The sequence below is a fragment of the Lepisosteus platostomus genome, chromosome 5, assembly GCF_059453375.1.
Source record: "Lepisosteus platostomus isolate fLepPlt1 chromosome 5, fLepPlt1.hap1, whole genome shotgun sequence".
NCBI classification, from domain to species: Eukaryota; Metazoa; Chordata; class Actinopteri; order Semionotiformes; family Lepisosteidae; genus Lepisosteus; species Lepisosteus platostomus.
In genome coordinates this window covers 38,879,763-38,887,425 of record NC_142615.1, presented here as the reverse complement: position 1 = coordinate 38,887,425, position 7,663 = coordinate 38,879,763, and the positions used below count along the sequence as shown (strand labels likewise).

General features: G+C 36.6%; 1 non-coding gene across 1 annotated transcript; it reads right to left on the bottom strand.

Moving 5' to 3' along the window:
• Window positions 1-6,298: 6,298 nt before the first annotated feature.
• On the bottom strand, window positions 6,299-6,386 carry trnay-gua (transfer RNA tyrosine (anticodon GUA)). Its single transcript is given in 2 exon segments — window positions 6,299-6,334; window positions 6,350-6,386. It is a non-coding gene; the product is annotated as a tRNA-Tyr (tRNA).
• Window positions 6,387-7,663: the final 1,277 nt, after the last annotated feature.

Genomic DNA, 7,663 nt, shown 5'->3' with positions numbered 1-7,663 from the left:
GATAGATACTTTATTGATCCCGTGAGGGAAATTAATAAAGCTTATCCAGCTGGCTTTTATGTTTCACACTAAATTGCGATCTTGAAACCAAAATAATTAGAAATATGGAACACAACCGTTGTTCCCCAAGAAGGAAAGCTGTTTAACACTGACGTCACTCCTTTTTATTTAACCCAGATTGTGAAGACAACTCCGCCCTATCAAAGGAAAATGTTGCACAAAAGTTGGAAAGCACACTCTGAATCCATCTGTACTGTATATTTGATTTCCGCGATCCGTTCAAGGCTGCTTGGTGCTTCGCAAGCACGTCATTTCAGGGAAGAAACTCAGTTTAGAGAACTACTAGTGCATTTTCACTCATTGAATTTGATCTTTGTACTCTCTTTTCATTCTCAGCTATATTTCAAAATTACAGTTCGGATTTGTTGGAAAACTTCACAGGCATTATTAAGTTAGGACTGTACAATTGTATTTTAATATCTTGGTATATTTACCTTCATTTTAATATGGATGTAACCATAAATGTTGTACTTTTGTCATACTTTTTAAAACATTTTAACTGAGGACGCACGACGACTATTATACCTTGTGATACATGCAAGACATCTGTAAACGAAGATGTAATTACAGTCAAATTGGCAATTAACAGAAAACCACAATTTGTATAATATTATTTCTCTATGTCGATGATCAGCTGAAGGATTTGAAGAAACTATATATTATTCCTCGATATCGATGATCAGTTGAAGGATTTGAAGAAACAGCAGCAATAGCAGGTGATTTTAGTTCTGAACCCATCTTTACACCTCAATAATCCATTTGTCCTCGAAAAAAGAAGAGACAGGCATGTTTTGAGTCTCATAATGATCATCTTCTCGATCCAAAGAAACGTATACATTTGATTCCTTCCGTAGTATTTTGGATTTTCTTACGAAGATCTCACAAAGTATAGCCAGGATCTATATTTAGCGTTCTGTAGCGATAACACTGCTGATATTGATTGAGTAGAAATCTATGATGTATAGACAACTTTATCTGAAGCGAGAAGTCCTAGAACGCTGCCTATGTAGTGTTAGGATTCATACCAAGATATACTTTTTGTTTTCAACCCAAAATGCTGCTATTGCATTACACATTATATGAACATTACCAGTTTTGGTAGCTTCTCTGCGCGATTTTTCAAAACTGAAACTAATTACAAAATAACTTAAGATCAACCATGACAAAAAATTATAAATCAGGACTAATATTAATATCAACTGATGTTACTACAGAAAAAAAGATTTAACTGAAATATTAATAAGACTATGCAAGCCTAAAAAGTAGAACAATTCAATTTATATAACTTTTTTTTGAGAAAATGTCTCACACATCAGAAGACACTAACGTTTATCTATGTTAGAGTATGTGAATAACAGTTTAACCGAAAAAGCTGTAATTGTGATTTTGCTAAAATTCAATAAATCGTCCATCAACAGTAAGAAATTATTAAGAAAGTAAGAAATTGTTTTATTTAATAAACTATAAGACATGAAGAGAGTTTACAGGTTATATCCTTCGCTTTGTCAATTAACTTTCAGGATTTTTTTTTTTTTAGCGTTCAGGATCCAAGCCCGTGTGTGGATGATTGTGTTTTTGAATCTCTTTAATCATCAAATGTTGTTGTTTAGTCCATCAGTTTTTTCTCGGGTTGTACCATGGATATTTTATACACTCAATACTTTTCATGCTCTTTTGCCTTTTCCTTCACATACGGAAAAAGTTCAAGGTGTTCTTGTTGCTGTGCTCCACACCTACACGAAAGCACATGTAACAGTACAGGACACACAGTGAGGAATTCGCACAGCTTTCAGCTCAGTGCGGAGTCCAGAGGGAGGACTCGCTCGCTGAATGATCTCTCAAGAAATCCCTAGTGAGATTCAACAGGTGTTTTCTTCAACAGCCACTAAACGTCTGAATACCTTCTCTGGATTTCCTGAATATGACGTTAAATTAGTTCAAATCATTTGGTAGTTAACAGAACGAAATGCTTTGGAGGTACATTTAAAACAGCAGAGCAACACTGTAGCACTTCGTGTGTGACTGAATTTAATTGTGTAAACCTGGCTCTCTATGAACATGAGCAAAGAGTTCTCACTCAACAGAAGATTGTGATGTGAGCACAATAATATAAGCCATCCGGAGATGCCAGGGATTGCACTCTACTACTGAGCTACATCCCCTATGTCGCAGGTGGTGGAACTGACTTAAAGATGTGCATATGTTCACTGAACACAATCCACCCTTCACGAAGAATGCCTGCAGTTTCCCACTTTCGCGTTTCTTCTACTACAAAGTAAATTAATAGGAATGAAGAAATAAGGAAGGGAAAATAATCGCATCGAAGCTTCCAGAGACTGGGCAAAACGAATAATTTATTTTTATATCTAGTCACATGGGCGACGGTGGTTGATTCTTCAACGGGGGAGTGCGTTTTTTCTACCTCCTTACTCGACTGTCTTTCAATTATGTTTTCTTTGAAACCTTTTTACATCTTTTAAGTGCTTGTGATTAAATTACGCATAGAAAAACAGCAGTACAGTTGATGTTCATGGACTGATGCACACAAAAGTGATAAAGCCCTGTTTGTAAATATTGTAGAAGAACGTTAAAGGGCGAAACAACGCTCCAACCACGGGAATGGTAACAAGACGGATCGTGTTCTTATTTAATATGTGCTTTTGAATTGCCTTGTCAATACACATAGGCTTTAGAGATGGACAAATAATTTACAGTGATGTTTGTAAACAAAGATGGAACATGTTATTTCTATACCAGGAAGAAAGGAGCAGACTCTTAAACTTTAAGAGACAGAAACAACACCTCATCACAGCTAACACTAATTAAAATGACATCACAACAGAAGAGTGAAGCCTTGAGTGAATCAAATTAGTTTTCGTTGGTCGTCTGTGTCTTCATAACTTTGTAGGTGAGAGAGAGGATTGCGAAAATGTGCGGGTGCTTCTTAGAAGTGTGTTTGTAGTACAGGTGACTTCCAAATAATTGAGCCGGGTTTTAATCCCGGCCAATGAATCCCCAAACCTTTTCAAGATAATCATTTATCCGGTAGCACATCTCCTGAAACTAACATTCGAGGTAGGAAGCGTGCTCTTAAACACCAAAACACTCAAAAAGGAAGAAGCAGATCTCTGTACACAAGACAGTAGTGCGATCTTAGAATTTCTGAGTTCTTGACAGATTCAGACTCCTTCTCAGAGGTCCTTGCTCGCCAAATAACTTTGCATCTGAGGAAGAGCACCACGGAAAAAAAAAAACAACTCAACAAGCGAGCACGTTGGTTGCTCTTGCTCTTAATGCAAGGAGCTGTTTTTTTTTCCTCGCAATAATCATTATTAACCAAAAACAGCAGCACAGGTAGGTCGCATTTGTGAGTATGTCACTTCTCTGCTTCAGCAAGGTCAATAAAAGACTCTGAAAGTAGTAAAGCAAAACTGAACTCAAAATCATATTAGGAATTCTGAGCGATATCTCCATACAGGTAATCCAATAAGAACGTTGAAATATTTGAATATCATCTCTCTATACAGTATATTTCGCTGCTTTTTACCCGGAGTAAAACTATTGGATTGAAGGAATGCTAACTGCTGGGTTAAAATGTATAGTTGTTATTTGGAGAAATCTGTAAACTCGTGATCTTATATGTTTTAAAAGCCAGCACAGGAAAACATGACAGTGCTGATTATTTTCCGGAGACGGAGCACTGATGACCTATCCGAGCTAATTGATAAAGCCCACCCAGTGGATACTCTAGCAGAACGTCAAAGAACATTCACCTTTGTATCCAAAGAAACGACAGGAACAACATCAGGAAGCACAATCAATTCCCCTTTTAAATCTTTCCTGTAAGGTATGCTATGTGAATTCATGAAGTTAATCCTCTGATCTATTTTGATCACGAACAAAGTATTTCTGATGGAGCGCTATGTTCAAAGATTTAATAAGCTTTACTCCTGCCAACGATTCGGAGTGAAGAATTAAAAGTTTCACAGACAAAAGCAGCTCACCACCACAGCCAATATTAAATGTACTTGCCGGTACACTATCATGTGCACTGCCTCAAAAGTGATCTCGGCAGACGTTGTTCCCTACATAAAGCTGAACTTGCCAAAGAGAATTTCTGTTGAGAAAACAAAATATTTTTTCTGCCTTGATGTTAAGCCTGTCTTTTAGAAAGTCTATCTCTAAACACCTCCCACAGCCTAACAAAAAGCGCTTTTACTGATCGTATTGCAGGTCTTAAAACGTTAACATCTGGCAGCGGTGGGATTTGAACCCACACCCCCAGAGAGACTGGAGCCTAAAATCCAGCACCTTAGACTGCTCGGCCACGCTACCTTCCTTCATATCCCTCTTCCTCACATTGCTGGCTTAGAAAATGCCTGGGGCTTCAGCTCATGTCGTCGGATATAATGATATGACATGTGGAAGTGACTGCACCTTCATCTGCTGAGATGCTTTCAATAGCACAAACGCTACTTTCACTGGCACAAACATAGCAATAAAGAAGGAGGTGGGTTTCATCCTTTGTGCTGTTTGTAGGGGCGCAACTCTAAGGTGATCTACTGACTTGAAGAGCAAAAATCAAAATCCTCTGCTACTACTGTTGCTTTTTTCATAGTTTCTTCAAATCCTATGATCAATATTGAACTTTTTCGAAATTAAATGACAATAATCAAACATGCAGGCAGATTTTTGAAAAGTATTCGGAATTGACAGGGTGCCCCTTTGGAACAGTCATCAGAAAATGTGAGAAAATGAAAGTTATGTAAGCTCTCACACAAAGCATTGAAGATTGGAATCTGAGTGTAAAAAAGCTACCCGTCTCCCAATGATAGGCAGGGATACACACCATGACTCGAACAGACTCAGCGAACTTTAACACCTATGATATTACGAGTGCTTTGCACGTGTCGAATTTCAAGAAGGAACTACTACAACAGTTGTGGACATAATTCATAATTCAAAGTCCAATGCCGGCAACTTCTGAGAAAATAATGTTCACTCATGGAATTTGGTCTTTGAATGGCTGGTGGGAAAATTCATTTATACTCCTGTTGCACCCTCAGCTGAAACGTTAAAATAACAACGCAGATTTGTTGGAGAACCTGACAAGAATTATTGGGTTAGCACTGTATGTATTCTTGTATATTTACTTTAATTTTAATATAAATGTAAACATGCATGCTGTATAAGCTATTGTAATTTTAAAATATGTTAGCTGAGGATGCGAGGGGGGCTATTATACCTTGTGAAACACGCAAGGAACTGTAAAAAAGGCTGGTATTTGCATAAAATTGGCGATCACAAGAAAACCACAATTTATGTGGTATTATCATCAATATCCTTCAAAACTGCCGGAGCAGTAAGATGCAAAGCACCATCCAGCAGCTGTAGACGATGTTCGGGGAAGAGCTAATTCTGTTTTTTGCGCAGGGAGTGAGAATGAGCTCAGTCCGGCTCCCAGCAGAATCCATCCTGGTTTGGTTACAGTGCGTCTGAGGCTCTTTGGATCGTAACGTAAAAAAAAACAATTGCTCACGTCGTGTGACTTCCACGACAGGAAGGAAAGATATCACTTAAAAAAAAAAAACAGAACTGAAGATTTGGATCCGGGGCCTCATACTTATAAAATTATTAAAATAATAATTATCAAAATATCAGATTGTGTTTCTGCAACATTTCGTGCACAGTACGCCATTTTTATCTAAAACAGTCACAACGAGGGTTTTACACGCAGTCTGGGGTATTTTCTCCTTTTATATTTTTGCCACTTTATATCGAACCTATTATACTCCCAGAAGTGCACAGTAGCTTGTACTTAATAAAAATGTACAATTCACCGCTGGTATAAACAGATGTGTGCCGTGTTTGCCTTTGTAAGCATTTGTTTAAAAAATAAGTTCACAATACGATAAAAACACAGAAATCACAAACTTTATAATACAACGATACAAAATCAATACCAAATCATTATGCCAATTAAGTACCTATCCTTTGAAAACAGAGAACACCTTTATATCTACAAAAAACTTGACATTTGTATGTATTTTTTAATTACAAAGCAGACAGTGTAGTCCCTTAATTCAAAGATCAGATCTTGGCCAAAACAAGACAATCAGACGTGCACTGAATTCGGAACAGGAACCTCTACTTAGTCGTTTATTGAGCTTTTTATCAATGTCTGAATGAAACAGATTCGCTTTTTTAACTCTTTGATTAAAGTACACAAAAAGCACCTTCTTTCAAGCCGGAATCGAACCAGCGACCTAAGGATTCCCTACTGATCCCACTACACTCCTCCGCTCTAACAACTGAGCTATTGAAAGGATGTCAGTACGCTCTTTGGCACATACTGCCCAATGTAGTGAAATGTTCCGGGTGATTTAACTCCCACTTCGACATCAAGTTTCCAACTCGAACTTGAACTTGAACTTTATTGCCATATGTAACTGGTACTTGTACAATGGAATTCTTACTTACAGAAAGTCTTTCAACTGTAAAACAAGTGTAAAAAACAAAACAAAGTGTTTTTTACTCGTTTCCTTAGTCTTGATTACCTTGAATTTAAGCCATGAACCAGGATTCTACTGTATAAACTTCCAGGGATATTACAAAATGTTTGATGGGGCATCAATCATTCCGGGCGGAAATTGACTCCTTTTTTTTCTGGAGGGATCATATTAAACATTTCATTAGTATCGAGACGAGGATCACCATGAGACTCAAAACAAACAGTTTCTTTCTGTCTTTATTAGAAAGTAGCATTTGTGCTACATTAATAATATTTTCATGGAAATAAAGAGTTGTAAATTTTAAAATTTATATTTGAATCGAAATGTGGTTTTGAGTTAAATATTAGCGTGTTCATGTAATTAGTTTGTGTTTGTCATTACTATATATATATCGCCATGTTACTAGAATTTGTAACTGAAGTTTACTAGTTGTGCTTTTTAATGATGATTAGACATTTGTTGATTACAATATTGTATATAATGTATAATTTGAACTACATATTTTTCAGGTGTGAATAATTGTATATTTTAAGAATACATTTCTAAAATAAATCATTGGCTTTATTTACTAGTTTCTACACCTATAAAAATCTTTCTTTGATGTATAATAGACCTTTAACTATATATGTATAATAGTCTTCTAAATGTATCCGTATAATAGAACTCCAACCACTTATGGATAATAAACATATAATCATAGATCAGGTGGGTAGCTGCGTCAGCATGCGTAGGCTGCAAAGGAACAAGTAATAGGTTTATTCCATGCTGAAAAAAAGAAGAAAGAGAACACAACGTTTTGGCCGAAACGTTGTGTTCTCTTTCTTCTTTTTTTCAGCATGGAATAAACCTATTACTTGTTCCATATAATCATAGATGTCTAATTGACGTATAACGATATACGTATATTAGAATTTCATTCTAGACCAGTTACGGAGCACATTTACACGTCTAAGGTATGCGTTTAATAGTCGTATATTCTACATCTTTTGCCCACTGGGATGTGCCGATTTTAACTTAGCAAACCAAGATACACATTTTCTAATGAAGCCTTAATTAAAAGACAGTTTGTTTCTCGAAAGCGTGTTACGTAA